The following is a 22060-nucleotide window of genomic DNA, read 5'->3' as shown; positions in this document are numbered from 1 at the left end:
AGCAGAGCCTAACTTTTGTGAAGGGGGTTGGCAGCGAGCATATTCCTGGCCCAGGGGACGGTTGACATAAGGGTTGGCGAGGCGTTAGCACGCGAAGAAACTTCCGAGGAGTTCGAGCAGCCCCGTGGAGGGTCCATAAGGGGCCGGGGAGATGGGGCGGAGTGGGCGGGGGAGCGGGGTCGTGAGTCCTTGAACCCCAGGGCCTCCGCGAATTGGAAAAGCAAAAATGCGAATGGCTAAAGCGGCCAGACGTTTGCGGAGCTTAAGCTTCACAGCTCCCGACCTCTCCCCTCTGCCGACCCCGACCGGACACGGGTTCGGCGGCCCAAGTCGGGAGCAGCCAGGGCGGCAGGGCCGGAGGCAGGGCCAGGGCCGGAGGAAGGAGCCGCGGCCGCCGCCGCCCCGCCCGTCGGGCTGCCCGCCCCGCCCACCCGGAGCGAGGCGGAGCCGGCGCCCCGGAGGAGCAGGAGGAGGAGGAGAGGTCGGAGCCGTCTCCAGGAGCCCGTAGAGACAGAGTCCCCAGCGGCGGCGGCGGCGGCGGCGGCGCAGCACCGGCAGGCGAGTGAGCACCCAGCGGTGGGTCCCGTCCTCTCGGGGACAGGGGCGCGGCGAGGGGCGTCGGCCGGCAGCCTCGGGGGCCGCCTCGGAGTTCCCGGGCTGGGAAGCGAGATGGAGGGAGGGGACGGAGGAAGGAAGGAGGGAGGGAGGGAGGGAAGGGTGTCCCGGAGGGCGGGGACTGGTCGGGGCGCTGGGCGCCAGAGACGCGATGGGGGAGGGCGGGCATGGGACTGCGGGACCGGGAGACCGACGGCGCGCTCGCCCTGGGCCGGCGAAGGGCGCGGGAAGCCGGGGACCCTGGGCCGGGGGCCGGAGCGCGGGGGAAGGTACCTCCCGCCCGGTCTCTTGCTCGCCGGTGAGGGACCGGGCGCCCGGGGCCCGGTTGAGGTTGGAGGCTCCGGTGTTCCTGGCCCTTGCTTGCGGCGGTGCCAAGTTTTGAACTAGGGCCGGCGTCGGGGGGCGACCGGGGCGCCACGCCCCTCTTCCCTACTTTCTTCCGCCCTTTCTTGGAACAGGCTGTCGGGTGCGCAGCCCTGGGACGGGCTGGGCGCTGGGGGTCTAGCTGGGAAATAGCGGGTCTCTGAGAGGAGGACCCAGATCCCATCCCGCGAGCGGCCCGGGCCAGTTAGTGACCCGGAGACTGTATTTGCAGGTGGTATGGGGACGTTAAGGCTCAGACTTGAGTCTTGCGTGATTTTTTTTAAAAGTAGTGCCCGGACACTTACTGTGTATCAGACTGACTTCCTTTATTTTATTTTTTAACTAAGGCATATCAATTAAAGGTAAGTTTAACACGCTGTTACTAAAGTCTCCTGACATTCACTCGTCCCTCGCCTTATGTTTGTGTCTTGAAAACTTGACTTAAACCATTCATAACTTTGGAAAAGGAGCTCGTGATTCTCTTTAAATCATCGCCGTGGAGTGAAACCCTGGACAACTTGAAATCTAAATGAAAGAGCTGATGAGGCCTGTCAGCCTGTGGCCGCCCCTCTCGGGGCGTCGTTGTATACAAACAAGGGTATAGAGAAGGAAATGAGCAAAACCCGGAGAGAAGGGAGGTCCCCTGCGCCCACGTGTCAGGGCACGTTTAATGGCTGCTCCGAGTGGAAACAAACCGGGAATTTATTAGACCTTGTGGAGTTGGACAAACTTCACATGATGAGCTTCCTTCCCATCAGTTATTTCCTCTCCTCCCCTGCTGTCTTTGCGGACACTGTTTACATTTCCTGGGGCTGTTGTAGCTTCGTCTGAATAGATTGTCTATAATGAATCTTTTGGATGTTGTCAGAGACAGGGTCTGTGTCTGTGTGTTCTCTGAAAGTGGAGTTTGGCTTTGTTTTTAAAGTGCTAGTCACCAGACTTCACCATTGCCGGTGCTTCTCAGCTCTAGGTGTAAATTATTGCAAGAAGGCGGCCCTCACCTAGGAGAACCAGGAAGGCAGGCGGCGCAAGAATGACAGGGTTGGGTTTTACTATTGCCAAAACAATCACATTCAAGTGCAGAACTAGTTCGGTTAAAAAAAAAAATGTATGTATTAACAAGCCCCTTTTTTAATAGACAAACATAACGATTCACACATATGTAATTTTTTAAAGTAACCAGATGTTTTACAGACTTTTGAATGATAAAAGGACTTTGGGATCAAATAAGCAGTCCCTTGGCCTTCCCTAACAGTTTATTAGCACTATAAAACCCTGGTTTAAGTCCAAAAAATGCTGAACAGTCTAATGACTGCGCCTTTAGACTTAATAAAAAAATGCAGTGGTATTTTTACTGTGTTTAACCCAGGTAATTCACTAGGTATTGATACTGGACAGCTTTTAGATTTGTGTAGAAATACATAAATAGGTGAATCTGTGTTTCACCAGAGACTGAAAAGATTAATACTATAAAAATTCTCCGTGTAGCAAGGTCCAGTCTCATCTGAAAAGACTAGCTCTCTAACAATGAAATTCGTGGCGTTGGGCTCCTGTTGGCACTTGTTGAAGCACAGGGGTCATTTGTCAGGTTGTGACAGTGAAGCGCTTCATAGTCAAAACACTTGAGAAAATGATTAGCTAATGCCAGATTAGTTTTTGTTAATGTTGAAACTCTCTGAGAGAAAAAAAATTCAAATTTAGAATTATGTCATTTACTGGATTGGATTTGTATTGGGTGTTTTAAGTTTTTTTTTCTAACGTGTCAGCTTAAGTTTAATTTAGGGATGTGGAAGGCAAATACATTTTTCTGAGACCTGATTTGGAAAAGAAGCAGTTTAACAGTGGTTTGGGTTGTAGGTTTTAGTATCAGACAAATGTGTATGGGAATATTAATTATTTAACCTTTTTCAGTCTGACATGTGAAATGGGGATGATAGTGGTCTGTATCTTGAGGGTTTTTATCAAAGCATATGAATTTATCTTTGGAAACACTTTGCAGCTAACACACAATTAATTTCAAAATTATTAGGTATTTTGCTTATCTACCTTACTCTAGCAGCAGGCTATTGGATAAATTGCAAGGTGGCAGTTTGAACCTCCTGGAAATGCTAGACAGAGCAATTTTAAATTTCAAAGAAGTTACCTGATTTTATAGATAGATAGTAGATATCTATCTATAAAATATTTGTGTACATATATATGTAATGTTTCTACCACAGTTATATGAATAATTATGATTAATGTTGTGACAGTTTTAATATGCTTTTGATGCTGAAGTTACAGTCATGCAGTATTTTTAGAGCCAGGAAGTCAGAACATCTTATTAATCATATTTTAAATTTAAGAGAATTTATATTTTAAGTTGTGTTTATTAGCCCTGGGTAGGAAATTAAACCAGGAACAGAAGTATTTATCATTAACCAAGTATGATTTTTAATTAAAGTATGAAAAAATGTGACCCAAGGGTATCCATTTATTTACTTTTTCTTGTACTGATGTCCAATGCCAACAGATAAGCCATAAGAAGTATTTAGGACTGTTGGATGCATTTCATAAATGTTTTGTGAAAGCATTGTGACCGTAAAAAGGGTGTTCAGTTAATTCAGGGAATCTACTCATCACATCATTGGATCATTTGCAAAAATTTTTAAATGCTTCCATCTTTAAAACAAACCCCTTTAAGCACCTGTTTCTTCTTAGTGCATGTCAGGTGCATAGGACTGGATGGATAGGAATGGTAGCTCATGCCACAGGTGACTTCTCATTTTACTAATTGTTCCACAGGGACACAGAGGTGGTGCTTTATAATATTTTTGAATAGCTGTAAAGGATACAGTGCCATTATGAATTGTTTCTTGCCTATGACATTATACTCTGAAGCAGTGGAGGACTTGATTGAATAAATTATTGATTCTTTTCACTCTTAGAACATGATAGCATAGTGATGGATTCGTGGCTCATGCCTCTAAGTGTGTAGAGTGTGGGCAAGTTACTTAATTATCTCTCTGCTTCCGAGAGGTATTGTGAGGAATAAATGAATTAACCTATCTAAAGCATTTAGAACAGTGTGGGGCACATAGTCTATGTTCAATAAATATTAATACTAATTATTACTTACAGAAATTTTCTCTTTTTAAGTGTTACATATGAGCGGTTTTTATTTTTATAGCAGGAAAACAACTATATGAAATTTTAATATTTCCCCAAAATGTAAAAATCTCAGTAATTTAAAAAGTCCTGCCAAGCAGTGCTTATGATATAAGACAATATAATTAGGCAGTTGACATTGCATCTTTTAAATGCAAAATAGATAGCATGTTAATTTGTTCAACAAATCAATTCTCTTATTTTCCTGTTAGAAACTGAAAAAAAATCGGTAATCCATGAAGATCACATTATGATAGGTTGAGTAGGGGAAGGGCAGTGTGCACAGTTATAGCACATTATTTTACAGTTACAGCTAGGTTAAAAAATATTATGCATAGTAAAGAAAGTCTAGAAGTAAGTACAGATGGATGGTGGGATTATGGTGCTTTCCCCACTTTCTCTCCCCATTTTCCCCAATGAACATGCATATATAATAAAAATAACCCATTTGTATAACAGTTAAACTCAGTGAAAGCTCTGGTTTGCTAGCTACAAATGGCAGGATTTTGTTGTTTTAGAAAAACACTACCTGTCATAGCAGTTGAAGAGGTCTGTAAGTTAAAAGTCAAAAACCTTTGTAGTGAAAATTGTTTAGCAGTAAAAGAAAGGCCTTTTCAGAAGTTTGTAGCTTTCTCTTCATAAGAGATGTTTAAAATTGGGGTTTACATACAAACCAAGGCCACCAAATTGACTTTATGGAAGTTGTCACTTCCCAGATCCAGACCCTGCATTGAGGCTAGCTATGTGTATACAACACCTTCAGCTGCCAGATGCCTCCCTCATGAGGAAGACATAAACACACTTAGTTTAACAGAGAAGTTAGATAAAACACAGCACAATTGTGACTCCATTTATTGAGCTGGTCTACATTGTGGGTGCAGGTCTAAGCCCTTTACATAGTAAGATCTTGCTCAGTCCTCACAACAGCACAGATGAGGAACCTGAGGGTCCCTAAGTGGCAAGACCAGAATTTGACCCAGAGTTGCTGACACCGCATCCCACTCAGTAAGCACTCTGCTAAGAGCTGCAGTGGGGATGCTTCGCTGAAAGGTGAGGAGGGCTTTCTGGGGGAGTTCTGTTCAGAAGCTATAAATCAAACCAAGAGAAACAGGAGGAGAGTTCTTTCAGGTGTGAGATGACCAACCTGAGAACTACCAGTGCCTTTCCACTGGGCTCAGCCCTCTTCAGCTATAGAAACTGAAGCTTCCAAAATGGCCTCAGAAACCCAGCAGACCTGAAGTGATGTGCTCAGTAGACCTCTGCCTGCTCTGCACTCCCAAAGAGGGCCTTCAGAGTACAGATGAAGGAACTAGGCTGCTGTGTCCTGTTCTAGAGCCAGCTTAATCCAACAGGTCCTGTCCTCTCCACTTTTCCTCTCTGAGGAGTATGAAAGGAAAGTACTGAGCAAGGGGCCTTGGATCCAGGGCAGAGTGGAGGTGATTTGACTGAAGGTTACTTCTAGCTGGATTTTTCCATTTATTGCCAAGTCTCTTGAAAAACATTTCTAATGTCACTTAAATGTTTGATGTGTCATGTCAGGCTTTACCGGGTATCGTTGAAGTGTGTACTTGTTGTCTGGTTGCCATCCTCTGATAAGGAGGTTTTTGTCTTTTAATAGGTCTACATTTCAGAGGATTACTGTATAATAAAAATCAGGGTGTCGCAGATTGTTAAGGCTTTGGATACTTTCAACTCGCTAAAGAATTAGTAGCTAAAAGAAGAATTTCTTTTAAGTCTGCCTTAGTGAATCAGTTGCTAAGAATCACTGGTAATATTTCCTATTCATTGATTGTAAGCAGGTGAATTTGGGACCAGCAGATCAGGAAGCCTTATATTCTGTGTGCTTTCTCACAGAACAAACTACCATTCCCCTTACAGTCAATGTCACCTAATTGACATAGGATCCCCTTTAGTTGACCAAGGAGAAAAGCATTAAATTCTGGTTTAACTTGGGCTGGTGTCATCACAAATGCTCACTGGAGTGGGCTGGGAATCAGTTGTCATCTCCACACTGGCATTCCATGTGTAGAGAGTTGCCTTCATTTGGAATGGCTGTGTGCAAACCCACATGAACCCATTGGGGGTAAAATCTTAACTTTGCTAATATAAAATAATCAGGTTTTTATTTAGCCACAGATGCTACTAGGCAAGATGTCCTTAAGCACAGGACATTAAACTCTCAGTCTCCACTGGGACCCTTTTACTAAGATTCCAAGCTTACAGTGATCTCAAATTTTGTCTGCTTTTCAGGCAGAAATTACTACAGAGGAGCAACAGTTTAGCCCTCAATGTGAGCTAAATAATGCTAAGTATGGAAAGTAGAATCAAAATCCAAAATCTTCTTGGACTTTATTGAGGCTTAGTGAGGACTTTATTGATATAAAACCATCACACCAAGTTTATTCAACCAGAATCTTGGGCAAATTGGGAAAGTGTTGAAACCAGCAAACTTGGTGCTGTCCTGTACCTAGACTACAGAAACCTTTTGAGATATTAGAATGGGGCCTGCACATTAGACCATGGGGCTTCACATGGATATATAAGGTCATGATTGACTGCTCAGACAAGTTGTCAGGGAGGGTTGGATGTTAGGCCAGAAAGAAGGATTGTACTGTGACTTTTTGAGAGGGCTGCCCTGAGCTCTTTTATACCTCATTCACTGCCCAAGAGTGCCTGGCCAAGGAAACAAGTGGGGGCTCAGCCCTGCTCGAACACCCATGAGTCCTGGGCTAGAACTGCCTCTGCACTTCCAGGAAGGGGCACTTCTTTCTGACACCATCAAGCCTGCAGGGCTAAAGGCATTTGGGGGGTTGCCTTTTACCAACTCACATAAAGCCATGGTGTGGCTAGAGCTGTGCATCTCACAGCCCCTCAGCCACAGTTAGCCCCTTCAGTAATTCTAAATGCCATGAGCTGGCAGTCTGGCACACAGTAGGTGCTTAATAAATGCCAATGGAATGAAGGAATAAAACCATGGTCTCTGCAGTGTGTGCCAGTGAAATGCATAAGCCAGTGTTCTTTTTTTAATCAAAAAGTAAAATGGGTCGTGTCTGCTGGGAAATGCAAGTTCAGTGGTGAATGTTTCCTGTGATGGGCTTCTTCCGCTTCTGCATATCATTTCTTAGGGAACAGGTGAAGACCGGCACTTGGGGAGTTGCTGACATTATTTACTGTCAGTCGAGAACCAACAATATGCTAAGTATTGCAGATACACGCGGGTATCCCTGCACCCCTTTTGGAGCCCAGCTGATGAAGCCACTGGTGACCCAGAAAATGTGCAAAGGGATTCACGTTATTTGTTGACCAGCTATGGGTCCTCTCTTAGGGATAGAATACAAAGCACAGTGATGCAAGAAAGAGCCTTTGGAACTTACCTATGAGCAGCTGCTTCTTGCATGAAAAGATATCTCTAGTGTACGGTAAAAAGTGGAGAGCCTTGTTGCTTAAGCCACCAAAATCTCAGAAAAGGAGTTTGTGTGTGTCCCCCTCAGTGCCAGGTGATGCTTGTTGCATGCTTTCCCTTTTAAGCTGATCCTTTAGAAAGCCTCCTCCAGAATTAACTTCCTCTTCTGGCTCCTGTCCTGAGAGGCAATTGCACAGGTAGGATAAGCCATGTTTGGTGGATCAAACTGCTAAGACAGTGGTTCTGAGGCTAGAGGTGCTGGCTTGTACTTAGGACCTTGGCCTCAGTGTTTTATGGAAAGACTACACTGTGAAACGGGCAGAAACAGGAAGACCTTTCACATTTCATCTGGTTCAGTGTTGCCTTCTTCAGGCAAACTCAGATTCCCAAAACTTGTGGAAGTAGCAGGAGATAACAGTTCCGAACCAGGATCCCTACAGAACTTCTTTAGAGAGCAAATTTACCTTTTGCATTTATAGTAAGATTTGATTTTACAAAATTCCAGGACCTTTTCAAGAACATCTCTCCATTGAATTATGCAGATTATTCCAGCACATGCTTTACCCACGTTTTTGACATAAATACTTGATGCAGCATACTTCAGCCATTACTGTCCGAATCCAGACAGTGAATAAATGCCCCTGGCATGCTGCCTGGGAGGTAATCCTAGCATTTTTGTCTTTGCCTGCTGATCACCTATAGTTGTCTGGCTACCTTCTGGCTATAGGTAATCTCAGGGGTTCAGGGACACTCACACCCAGCAGGTGATATAAAACAGGGCAGAGATCAACCTTTTCATATACTGTGCTCACCTCCTGAACTCTGGACTCAGGTTTCTCTGATTTCCTGATATCGACCTGAGAACTCACCTGGCTTCACAGGTGAGTTCACAACCCAGGCTTCATAGACCCCTTGCAAGCTGAAGTCCTCCTTAGCTTTGTGTCTTCCAAGCTGATCTTGCCCTGTTCTTCACACTCATGTGAAAATGACCTCTTCACTTTTTAAATAGGTAATATATTTATATGGTCCCCCAAAACCTCACAACCATGTAAAAAGGTAAACATGGAGAAATCTTGCTCCCCTCCAAGCATTTCCCACACTCTTTACAGGTTGCAACTTGTAAATACAAGCAAATGAGAACATGTATTTTTATTCTTCCCCTTTCTTTCACAAAAGGTGATGTCGTATAGATACTATGCTGTGCCTTGCTTTTTTAAATTAGCAGTATGGCCTGAGATCTCTGTCTCTCACTCTGTAACAGACCAATAGGTTTCCACTGTGTGGGTGTATCACAGTTTATTCCAACCAATCCTCTAATTGTGGGCCCTTTAGATTGTTTCCAGTCTTTCCCTATTACAAACAGGGCTGCAATAAATAAAGGTGTAATAGGTCATTTTGCTTTTGTGCAGGTGTACCTTAAGGATTCCCAGAAGCAGGCCTGCTGAATCACAGGGCCCAGTAATCCCCGGCTGGAAGGGTTGACTCATTGCACCCTCTCCCTGGCCGTGCCCTGGATGGCTGCTTCCCCACAGCCCCAACAGCAAGAAGCGTACCAGCTCTTTTTATTTTTGCTAATCTGGTTGGTGAGAAATGGTAACTTGGAATTGTTTAAATTTTCCTAATTATGAGTGAAGTGGAGGTTTGGGCCATTTGTACCTCTTTTCCTGTGTGTTGTCTAGACCTGCTGGTCCCCCTGCGGACATTTATTGACCTTTCCTCCTGAAGCAAGCCTCTTGCCTACATCGCTGTCGAAATCTTTTAAATACAGACTTAGGAATGTGATGGCCTATTTGGGCCTAAGGGTAGAGTGGGCTGCCAAATTGCCAGTGCAAAATCGGGAGAAGTGCAAAGTAGGGTTTTATGCCAGTTGCTAATGTCTGATTTATAAATAGTTTTCAGCTAATGGTATTGTTAAACTGGAACTTCTCCAAAACCATCATGAGGATGATCTTCTAGTCTAGAATTTCTCCCTCTCAAACAAAAACGAGAGATTGAGATATATAAATTCCAATGCCATTTCCTGCAAAATCTTTTAAGAAATCTAGAGTTTTCCATTTCTGTGCACTTCCTAAAATGCTATACGTGTTGCATTTTTTTGTTTACCTGCTGAATTAAGCTCCTGCTTACCCTTTGATTTCACCATCCGAGAGCTGTCTACTCTATTCCCAAGGTTGAAAGAGAAGAGTGAAGTTAAAGCATCGTACAACATAAGGAGACAACCAGAGCTCAAGATTCAATGATGGGCCTCTGGTGGAGAACATCTTTCTTTCTGAGGTCTTTCTTTCATTCTTCTTCCCATCTCATCTTTCACTTAGTCAGCTCTTAGGATACTATGTTAGTATAAAATTAATTTTCATCTTTTTAAAACTGAAATCCATCAAAAGAGACATCACGGGTTAGTAAAAAGATGGCTATGGTTTTCTTGGGTGGCTTTTAAAAATTCATACAAGGCAGTCCTGTATAAAGTTAGCTAACATTGCCATCAAACAAACACCAAGAATATCCCACAACAACAGCAAAAACCCTCTTCCCCAGAGTCCCCACATGTAGCAGTGGCCCAGGAAAGCTCCAAAGAGGAGGCCTCCCTGCTGGCTGTCCACTGGGGACCCCTCGGCCCTGCAGACCCCTCCCTGGCCCTCACACTTGGCCTTGCACTCAGAGCCAGTAACAGCCTGAGATTGACAAGTTCTTTTCAAGTCTGGGACCTCTTTGAGGTCCTCTTCTGCTCCATCTCTCTGCCTATAGCCGGAGAAAGTTCTCTGCTTTTAGGGGCTTATTTGGTTCCATTTGGCTCACCTTGATAATCCAGGCTACTGTCCCTGTATGAAGGCCTATAACCTTAGTTATATCTGCAAAGTCCCTTTAGCCATGTAATATAACATACTCACAGTTCCAGGGATTAGGACATAGGCATCTTTGGGGGACCATTCTGCCTACCACAAAGAGTGATCCTGATATCAGAGATGTTAAAATGTAAACAGGATATGCTGCTTAGAATTGATGGAATATTATCTTTGGTTTAGGAATTAAGGAGCTACTGATGAATATAATGCAGTCAGCATGTTAATAGTGAGCATTCAGGTGTTAGCTATTGTCATCATTGTAATTAATATTATCATAGTGCTTACATAATACCACCTTTAATTTGAGTTGAAGTTATTTGGCAAGCACTAATTGAGAGAAAACAGTGTGCCAGCCATTAGTTTGACAATGATGGTGATAGTTATTCCTTGAGGGACAACTCCGTACCAATAGGTGCTAGGAGCTTTACCTATGCTTTCTCTCTTGGGTGTACCCTCTAAGGTAAGCACTAGTGGCTTCCTTTACAGGTGAGGAAGCAGGTTCAGAGAGGCTGAATGCTGCCTAAGAGCCCAATAGCAAGTGGTAGTGGCATCTTGCTTTGAATCCAAGTCTGTCTGACCCTGCAGTCTTTGCTCTTACCTGTGCCACAGTTCCTAGTGGCACTATGTGAAAAGTGCAACAGGGGGAGGTGTCTGTGAGGTGTTGGGGCTGCAGGGGTGGCCTCCTAGAAGGGGAGGAAACACGGGAAGAGACATTGCCCTGTGACATGTCTTTCTAGTACTCAGATGTTGCTCTGCTATTAACTGTTTAGCTAATTGAGGACAAAAGTCCTGTCTCTTCAACATTTTTCCAGTTTTTCAAAAGCACAAAAATGATCTTTCTTTCATTCAGCAAATATTTGTCAGTTACCTACTCTGTGGGGATACAGCTATGAACAATATTGTGATATTGTGACTTATAATAAATATAGGTAGTTCATCCCATTCCTGATACAGAGGTCCTAAATTTTCTTAAGTGTAGAGACTCATAAAGGTGTCATTTGTTATGTTAAATGGGGCAACTTTTGGACCACGCCTTAGGGGGGATGGGTTCCTAGGAGAACCACAGTGTGACCAGAGGGTTGGAATTTTAAGTCCCATCCCTCAGACCTTCAGGAGGGGAGGGGGGCTGGAGGTTGAATCACACTCCAGTGGCCAATGATTTCATCAATTATACTTGTATGATGAAGCCTCCATAAAATCCCAAAGGACAGGGTAGGAGACCTTCTGGGTTGGTGAACACCTAGAGGTTCAGGGAGAGGGGTGAACTTGGAGAGGACCTGGAAACCCTGCACCCTCCCCCCATTCTGTGGCCTGTGCATCTCTTCCATCTGGTTGTCCTGAATTATATCCTTGTATAATAAACTGGTAATTTAGTAGATAAAATATTCCTCTAAGTTCTGTGAGCCACTCCAGCAAATGAATGGAACACAAGGACAGGAGGTCATAGGAACCTCAAAACTATACTGGGTGGGTAAGAAGTATAGGTGATAACCTGGGCCTGCAACTGGCATCTGAAGTGGGGGTGAGTGCGGGGGGTGTCTTGTAGGACTGAGTCCTTAACCTGTGGAATCTGGTGCTGTATCTGGGTACACAATGTCAGAATTAAGTTGAACTGTAGGACAGCCAGGCTGATGTTGAGAATTGCTTGGTGTGGAAACCAGCCTCCCCCTGAAATCAGAATTTGTAACCAGAACCCTTTTATATACTGTGTATGATTTTCAAAAGGAGAAAAGTTCAGCATTGGGAAATTTCTACTTTTTAGATTATTTTAAGTGTAACTGGTACAAAGGGGGAAAGAGAAAATGAGAGTGGTTTAACAGAACTGGAATAGAAATAGTGCCTATCCAAATTCAATAAACTGCTCTAAGATCACAGCTCTAGAATTTTCCCAAGACACAAGTGCAGATTTTCTATCTTATGCTCTTCAAATTAGGTAGACATTGTTGAAAACCAATCTCATCATCTTCCCCTCAAAACCTGCTTCTCTTCCTATCTTTCTAAGTCACCTCACTGTGTCCATCCACCTCAGATGCCAGGTTCTGAACCCTGCATCAACTGGAATCCCTCCTGACTCATCACCTCTGCTCAGCTCAGACCTCCTGGACCCCACAAACCCTTGCTGCATCCACACCTAACTAGTCCGATGCCTGTTCTTTACCCGCACTGTCTCTCAGCTGGATTATCACCATGGCTTCCTAACTGACTGCTGCCCTCTGTGCTGCCAACAGTGATTCTTCTAGAACAGATCTGAGTATGCAACGTCCTGTCTAGCCGTTCCCCAAAGTCTAGTGCTTAGGCGTTCTCTCTGTCCAGGTTCAAGGCCTGGATGGCTTCTTATAAATTCTGGAATCTTGGAAAAGTTATTTAGTTGCTCTGTGTCTTGGCTTTCCCGTCTCTAAAATGGGTGAGATAATAGCACCCACCTCACAGACAGGTGGTAGACTTTATGTAAGTTAATGTGTGTGGAGCACTTAGGGCAGTTCCTGGCACAGAAAATCCCTAGGGGCCATTATTATCCCACAGCCCTTAATAGCATGCCTAGAGCTCATTTTTCCTACTGCTCTCCACATCACCCCCTCCTCCTCCCAGTGCCACACAAAGCTTAGTCTTCAGAAAGAACTCTTTGTTAACAGTCTGCAACTAGGGGCACATGTGGAGGGTACATATTTAGACATTTTATTGCACTTTGAGAGTTATTTCGCATCTCCTGAATCCATTAAAAATTGGGCTTACATTTTATATTTCATTCTTCAAGGCAGTTCATTTTTACTGCAGTTTATAAAACTACATGATGAATTGGAAATAAAACCAAAAAGCTGATCTTTTACCACAGATAGTTTGAGAAGCACACACACCCTCTCTAGTTGATTCACGTTGGCCAGGTTACCCATACTCACTATGTAGCCTTAAATTCTCTGGATTTCTTCACACTATTTTCTCTGCCTAGACTTTATTACACATTTATTAAGCACCTATAATGAGTTCCAACCTTTGAGGACATAAGGATGAGTAAGATACTGTCTCTACTTTTGAGAAAGTTTCCCTTAAACTACCCGGTGAATTCCTGTCTGTCTTTTGAAACCTAGCATACTTTCATTCTCTGTATCTTCCATTAAGAGAACATTTATTAAAAGCCAACTGTTTAAGAGGCACTTACTGTGTTCTGTTCCTGCCCTTGAGGACCACCAAGTTAATGGGAGAGACAGACACAAAACAATGACAATAGCCTAGGAGTGTTAATCTGCAATGTGAATAAGATGTAAGTATGCTTGGCTTTGTCTTGGCTGGGGCAGGGGCATGCAGTGGTCAAAATGGTTTCACAGTTAAATAGATGCAGCAGCATTGAAAGGTGAAGATCCAGGTCTTGAGGTCAAGGCCAGGACCAGAGCCTGGCTTTGCCACTGACTGTGACTGAGTGAGTGACTACCTCTCTGTCTTCGTCTGTTCAGGCTGCTATCACAGAGTACCATTGAGAAGGTGGCTTATAAACACAGAAATTTATTTCCCAGTCCTGAAGGCTGGGAAGTCCAAGATCAAGACACTGGCAGGTTCAGTATTGACGAGAGCCTGCTTCCTAGTTCATAGTCATCTCTCTTCTCTTCTCACTGGGTCCTCCCTTAGCAGAAGGTCAGGAACAACCTGGATCTCTCTTATATAGGCACTAACGCCAGTCATGAAGGCTCTGCCCTTGTGTCCTAATTACCTCCTAACGGTCCCACCTCCAAATGCTATCATACAGGGTTTGGGATTTCAACATGAATTTTGAAGGGACACACTCATTCAGACCATAGCATTCTCTAAACTTCCTCATCTGTAAAATGGGGGTCACAGTACCTGTTTACCTCACAGGGCTGTTTTGAGGCTCCCCTGAAATTATATAAATAATGTGCTTGGGACAGTGTCTGACATATACTACTCTGTAAGTGTTAGATGATAATATTCTTGCTGTCACCTTTTTGCTCTTTTCTTTACCTCCCTCTGGACAGACTTAAATTTTTCACATCTGGGTTTCTAGTGGCATGCTCCTTAACCAGCATACTAATTATTACATTGGATTATGTAGGTTTATCTGCCATATTTCTGTCACCCCTCTAGAATAAACCCCTTGAAATCAGTGACTTTTTCATATTGTCAGTGACAGGCAGTGTCCAGTAGACTCACTAAGTGTTAGAGATTTAATATTGTATTAAAATATTCCAACTCTGAGCACTTCTTTTAAAAAAACTTCATGAAAAGTCTAGTTGTTGTGGACTGAATGTTTATGTCCCCCGGTGCCAAATACACATGTTGAAATCCTAACCCCCAGCATAGTGGTATTAGGAGGTGAGGACTTTGGGAAATGATTATGTCATGAGGGTGGTGCTCTCATGAATTGGATTAAGTGCCTTTACAAAAGGGACCCCAAGAGCTGTCCTTCCTCTTCCACCATGAGAGGACACAGAAGGCATCCACGAAGCAGGTTCATACTGAATCTGCTATCACCTCAATCTTGGACTTCAGACTCCGTAACTAAGAGAAATACGTTTGTTGTTTAAGCCACCCAGTCTATTTTTGTTATAGCAGCCTGAATGGACTAAAATACTGGTCAAATATTAATTTCCACTTTACAAGTAAGGAGACTGAGGTTCTTTCTAGAAAGTTTGTTACTTGCCCAAGGTCATAGAGCTAGCAGTGGCAGAGGTGAGATTAAAACCCCATGCATCCTGGTTTCCTGCTTTGTGCAGCCTTGTCAAATCTACTCTGTGAGCTGGGGGACTGTCTGGGTGCTGGCCAGTTTCAGAACTGCTTATCACCTGGCCCCACCTATACCAGGATGGCTGAGTGGGCAGGAACCCGCCTGGAGAGACCTTGAGACATACCCTTTCTCCCACATGTCTCTCTCCCTGCTGCCCAACTGGTATTTTATGGGTCACACCCTCAGCGATGAGGGCCCACCTGAAACCTGGGGGTGAAGGTGGGGAGCACAGGTGGCCTGAGCTGGAAGCCCAAGACTACAGGAGAATGGAGGGAGGAGGGAAGGTCTTGCCTAAGAGTGGATAATTTGCAACTAAGACTGTAGGGCTGAGTCCAGAACAGGGGCCCAGTGAAGTTGGGGTCAAAGATGGGAGATCTCCTATAAGGATATTATTCAAAGGATGGGGAAGTCATTTCTTGGAATTCTTTTCTCCTCTGTGTACATCTTGGTGCATTTCTCTCCCCACTGTCTTTGAAAAGGGTACCCTTTACACTCTGCTCAGGAATATACTCTGAATATAATCCATTGGATTGGGTGTAATCTTTATGATGAAGTCAGGGCAAAGGGGATTCACAGCAAGGACTATGACCTCGAACTTTCTCATCTTGAGAAGTTTAAAATTTAGAACTTGGTACATTAGCTTGTCTTTTTTTTTTTTTTTTCCATTAGAAAAAAGAAAGAATTCTCAAAGGAAATAGGAATTATTGGTTCAGGCAGTCTTGATAGTGGAAGAGACCATGGTAGTGGCTTGCAAACATGCCTGTACTAGAATGAGAATCAGCAGGGGAGTGATTTTGAGGGCAGCTGTCTCAGAAAGCATCCAGGTGGTTGCAGCGTGGTCAAGGGTGGGGAGCATACAGGATAGACAGTTAGCTCTGTCTCTGCAGTACAGATAATTGACACAAGGGGAAGTTGTGATGTGGCCACGCATGAGTCTTATGGATGCTGGCTTGTTTTCCTCATCTAATTATGGGGTCTGGGAGCAGCTTTTGTGCACAGTTTCTCACTGTGCATCAGCCCACAGAATCCCTTTGTTCAAACACATGGAGGTCTACCCTTTAGCTGTCTCAGCCATCCCTTAAAAAACAAAACGCTCTTCCCATGTCAGAACAAATTATTGGTGTATGATTTGACGTTCAAATGAGAAGGAATATCTTTGAAGGTAGGATGTCACCATTCCCATTTGGACAGTCGCCCACAGTTTAACAGCACAGTAAGAACAAGAAGTAGGCTGGGAAAGAGGTCTTGACCAAGGTCTGTCTCTCTCTCTGGAGCAAGTCACACCACTCAAGGACAGTTTTCCTGGAGAAGCTGAATCTTGAGATTCTGCAATGTAAGTGCTACTCATGGCCAGGTTCTTTATGTGGAACCTAAGAGCCGATTATTATTTTTGAAGGGCTTGTGTAGACTCTTGAGATTTGACTAGAAATGGCTTTAGTGGTCCATAAATTTTGTGTCATGTCCAGTAGCGTAATTTCTTTTTTATCAGGGATTTAGTAAAGGAAAAATTGTAAGAGAAGGTGGCCTGTAAAATTCACATTCATAGAAACGGTTTGTGGGTTTGTCTTGCTAGAAACAAATTTGTTTTTGGAAGTTTGTTTGGATTGAATGTCCGCTCCACACAGACTTCCCCCGTTCTCTCCTGAGAGCTCACAGTCTTCTGTACGGTAACAGTTTCCAGAAGCCTCTGAAAGTGGGAGTCCCTTGGGAACTCTTATGGTCCCACACTGAAGAAAAATGAAAAATGAAATCTAAAGAGTGTGACTTGGTTTTGAAACTAACTTCACTTTTACTACTTTGATGATAAGAATGAGAGGGAGGTAACTTTTTGTATGCCTGCTCTTGACTAGGCATTACGACACCATAAAGTATAATTAGCTCATTTTATGGAAGAGAAAACTGCAAGTCAGAGAAGTTCCATAACTTGCCCAAGGCTGCACAGCTCATAAGGAGCAAAGCCAGAATGCAAACCCATGCCTGCTTGACTCTATGTCCTGCCCTCTAGTACTAAAAAACCCCCACACAATTCAGCCAGTGTTAAATTTCTAGTACCTTTAAGAGATTTTTATTGTCTGGCAAAGATTGGCCTGATAGGCATATAAAACATAAAAGCATTGTAAAACCCAAGGCTCAATGGAGTCAGCATCTGTGTGAGGATATGAATCCAAGGAAGAGAAAGTGGCCCTGCTTCCTGGCAGGTACCATGTTTATAAAGAGCCCCATGATCTCTCATGCAAGTTTGCTTTTAAACTGGCTCATAATGGCTGCAAAGCCTGGAATTATGAGTTCCCAGCTCAGTTGTCTTTATTATTTGTGTCTTGCCCTTGTTGAATGTGGAGTTGTCCTAGGTGGGAACAGTTTGCTGATTGCTAATATGCCTTTGGTTGATTGCTGCACTGAATGCAAACATTTTGGTTATTTCACCAGAAAACAATGCTGAGGAAGTTTAGAGTAAATGTTGGAAAAGTGACAGAATTAAAGGGTTGGTGTTCTCCAGAATTTCTAAACAGGAACAGCTCAGGGTTGGCAGTCTGAATGGGGAGCTAGGGGACAAGTTTGGAAGCTGTGTTTGCTAAGCAAGTATAGTTTTTTTTTTTTACTTTGAATGTTTTGTAATGTTTTCTAAAAATGTTTTTAAACTTACACTTCATAAGGTGAGAGAGTGTTCATTGTCCTTAATAAAACGACGGCTCCTGTAGTGGCAGAGAGTGGAGGCCTGACTGGCAGCAACTAACCCCAGCTCTGCCACTTGGTCCTGTGTGACCTTGACCAAGTTATATAACCTTTTTGTGGCTCAGTTTCCTCGTCTGGTCTCCTGGAAATTGGAGGTGCAGACAGGCCTTCTTCCTGCCGGTATTGGGATGGATAGATAAGTTAGCATCCATAAAACACTTAGAACTGGGCCTGACAGAGTAAACTAGATGCCCAGTAAATGTTGCCATTGTTATTTTAATTAATTTGAGTTTAATTTAATTGGAGGGGCTGATGGAAATAATGGTGGGGAGGAAGGTGCTGAAGTTCCCAAGCCTTCTGTCAGTTCTGCCAAGATAAGTAATGTGTTCAGCTCAGTGATTTGCAGCTCATGTGTTTTATTCTCACTGTACTCCAAATTTATATTTCTAAAATAGTGTATTGGTAACACCCCTGAACTATTTGTTTTTTTAAAAACATGTTATCATTCTAGCTGTACTTTCAAAAAATGTTAGATGCAGCCTCTGCTAAAAATATATATGCAGGGATAGCTCTGAGCCCAGAAAGTGATCAGGAGCTCCACACACGAGACATTCCAGGTGCTGTGCAGAAGGGGCCTCTTACTTGGCACTGACTGACGCCTAAAGTCTGATCTTCTGAGAAGCCAATACCTGCATCCTTCCCCACAAAACGAGTGAACAATGTAGTTTTCATCCTGCAATGAGAAGAAGTGTATCAGTTTTCTGTAGAAATACACTCTTTTATGGTCCTAAACTCTGATATATTTGTCACATAGGTTCTTACGTGAGGAATACTAGGGACAGATTTCTTAGTATCTTCAGGTATTAGGAGAGAATGAGAGAATTTGTGGTCATTTCTTATCTTAACCCTTGATATAATTAGAAGGATGCTGTTTAATTCTTACTCAGTGACTTGTTTCTACAGGAAATAATTAAGTCTGAATGCATTGTTCTCCTGATCTAATTTGATAACCAGCCAACATGTAAGGCTTAGGAAAGAAGAGCGAGTAGAAACAGGAGCGTGTCATCTGAGTTCTAGGTACAGACTTATGGGATGTTACAGCCAAAAGGAGCCATTGTGGTTGTGGAGTCCAACTTCTGCTTTTTACAGATGAGGAAACTGAGGCTCAGAGGTTTGCCTGAGTTCATAGAACTAATTGCGGCATCCCCAGGACTCCTGATTCCAGCCAGGTCCAGCTGCCTGCTCCACTCACATGCATCTGTGGCATAAGGGATGTGCTGTAAAGCACCTCAGCAATAAAACTTTCTGCAGCGATGGAAATGTTCAATGTGTCTAGTAGGGTGGCCACCAGCCACAGGTGGCTCTTGGGCACTTAAAATGTGACTAATGTAACTGAGGGGTTGGATTTTTTGTTTTTATTTAACTTTAATTAAAATTTAAATTTATATAGCCACAGGTAGCTAGTGGCCATTACTTTGGACAACACTTGAGGAGGAGAACAAGGCCTGTCCTCGCCTCCTACCTCATTCTCACCAGGTAAGAGACTTTCTTGTCCAGTGGTTCAGGCACAGTTGGCCTTGTGCCAAACAAGGAGAATCCATCTGGGCCACTCACCCCACTTTCTGGATGGAAGGTGGCTCCCCTTATAACATGAGGAGGTTGGACCAGCTCTCTCTCCGAGGCCTCATGACTGCAGACCTGGCTCTCGGCTGAGCATCAGTGTAGCCTAAAGCAGGGTACTGAACCTGCCTGTGCCTCAGTTTCCTCCTCTGTTACCTGAAGTTAACACCTGTTCTGCTTCCCCACCCCCACCCCCCAACCCCTATGATATTGGGAGAGGCCCAGATTAGAAAACACTGAGAGGAAATCCCTTTGCAAACTTTTTTTTTTTTAATTTAAAAGTCTTTGACATCTGGAAATATTTTTAGTTTTGATATGAGTTGTTGGTTGGTGTTTTTTTTTTCTGTAAGACTGCAGTTGGTGAACTCACAGTGTCAAGGTGATCCTTAATGTCAGAGTAGAGATGATAATAACTCACAGCCCATATGAAGTACAAGCTAGACAACATGGTACTGATGACAGATGACAGATTTGATAATTGGGTGCTAGTTTTTCATAATAATCTTGGTTAACGAGGCATTCCCGCATCTGTCAACTCCAGACCTGTGGCTTTTCTTTCTTTTGCCCCTTTGTTCACATCAGCCTACATAAGTCCCATGTGGAATGTGTGGTACATGTGTCCTTCAAAAAGCAAACAAACCCTCTACAGTGGTCTCCTTGGATACTGCCTCTACATTGGTGGTTCCCAAACCTGGTTCACAGGTAGTGGTTCTCCTCTGTGTGTCCCAGCTCGCTGGTGGGCCTCTACTGTCTTCAAAAGGGTGTCACCAAATGTTAATCAAGGCATGAAATGTATTTCTGCTACCACAAAATAAGTAGGTCTTCTGACCTTATGTGAGTTGGGGTACAACCTGCTCTAGATAGCAAACAGTGTGGCAGAAAGCTGGTACCAAGGAAAGACAGCTAGACTGGCACTTGAGAAGTTTGCCCCCAAGCATGTAGAACAGCCCAGGTAGGCCAGCAATGCAGTACTAGAGGGTGACCCTGGAGGGTAATCCAGTGTGCATGGCTTAGCTGTAGATGCCCCTCAGAACCCTGGGAAGCATTGTTCCACTGCAGCAAGATTTGCTTTGTAATTATGATTGAATAGTTAGTGTTGTGTTGAGTCTTTTAATTCTTTCATTGGTGCCACCAAAAACTGTAGTATCTGCAACTATGCCAAAGACCGCTGTTTCCTGCCCCCGAGGTCCCTGAGGATGGCTGCAGGGGCTGCAGCAGGACCCAGGGGCATGTGTCAAGCATGCTTGCCCAGTACTGTCAGAGCTGTCTCAAATTTATGTTTCCCAGATCAATCTTCTGAGGATTCTTTCTTCAACAGGTTTCCTTTGATTCTAAAGAAAAACAAGTTGAGAACTGCTACTCTAGAGCTGTGGGTCTCAAACTGTAGTGAGCTCCAGTTACCTGGAGGGCTTTTTGAAACACAAATTGCTGGGCCTACCCCCAGAGGGGTCAGTGCGTCTGAATCGGGGCTTGAAAACCTGTATCTCTAACCAGTGGCCAGGTGATGCTGATGGTCCTTGGACTGCATGTGAGCACTGAACCACTCATTCTAGAGAACAAAGATAATAGTACTATGTTTTTAATAAAAATGTTATGTTAAATATAACATACCTATTATGTTTCAGGTATTTTGTTAGTTGTGATAAATTTAGTATCATTTGATGCTAAAAGCCTTGTATCTCTCCATTTTACAAAGGAGTAGATTGGGGCACATAGAGTTTCAGTAACTCACCTTTCACTAAATTGCTGGCCATCAGTGAACTGAATATGAACCAAGGTCTAGGTAATGCTAGGATGTCACTTGCCTATCTTACAGACCAGTGGTTCCCAGCCTGTGGTCCAGCCTACGGGGATAGGGTTTATTGCAAGGGGCTTGAAAATCCATATGTAAAGCAGGCATGCCTGCAGACTGAATGTCTCACATATGACGTCTATTGTCCAAACACATTTTTGTGATAAAGACACTATGAAATCATATTGAATGTCTCAGCTGGACAAAGTCAGTGTAGATAGAGCATTTTCTCACACAATGGATATTAGGAGGACAGCCAGTATTACTGAGTGCCTGGGAAGTTGTTTGTTTGGTTCATTTCCCAGTCCTCATACTGGGAAAGATTGGGAATTATTTCCCTTAAGTACAAGTTTTAGTACTAGTCTGGTCTCCTTGTTTAAGTCTGGGTCTTGGTTTGGCAGGAAGGGAGACACAATAGTAACCAACTGATTCTCCTTTGAGATGGTTGCTGGATGAAGTAATGCTCTCGTGTTGGTTGATTCCACTGGGAATTCCTGCAGCCTGCCTTCAGCTGCCTGCCCCAGTTCCTCCATTGCCAGGGCCCTGCCGCCATCACCTGCCCACAACCCTGACCCAGCTTGCTCAGTCTGCTTCCCCTCCCTCCTTCCTCTCTCTGCTCCGTAGCTTGCCAAGCCCAGGCTTTCCTCCTGGAATCTATCACGCCCTGCTGCCTGGATTTCTTCTCCATCAATTATCTGCCCTCCCAGTGATATTTTTGCTATTATACTGTCTCATTCAAGTAACATTTTTTTGGTATACTCACCGTGGAGCAGAAATGTCTTCCTGTCTCCCAGCAGATGTGTTCAGGCCTGCCAGCTCTGCTCAGAGTTAGGAGAATCACACTCCTGTGATGTGTCTGCCTTGGGCTA

At 43.9% G+C, this 22060-nt stretch overlaps 1 protein-coding gene across 2 annotated transcripts in view; it reads left to right on the top strand.

The window, feature by feature from the left end:
* The first annotated feature begins 228 nt into the window (after positions 1 to 228).
* The window catches only part of GNG12 (G protein subunit gamma 12), a 128027-nt gene continuing 106195 nt past the window's right edge, over positions 229 to 22060 (top strand). Inside the window, exon 1 of one of the 2 annotated variants that reach the window (XM_057500310.1) lies at positions 229 to 562. The gene's annotated coding sequence lies outside the window, so the exon portion shown is untranslated. The remainder of the gene's footprint in view (positions 563 to 22060) is intronic. The other variant, XM_036933136.2, reaches the window with a different exon arrangement.

Source organism: Manis pentadactyla, chromosome 4, assembly GCF_030020395.1.
Source record: "Manis pentadactyla isolate mManPen7 chromosome 4, mManPen7.hap1, whole genome shotgun sequence".
Taxonomy (NCBI): Eukaryota; Metazoa; Chordata; class Mammalia; order Pholidota; family Manidae; genus Manis; species Manis pentadactyla.
This window is presented reverse-complemented; position numbering and strand designations above follow the sequence as displayed.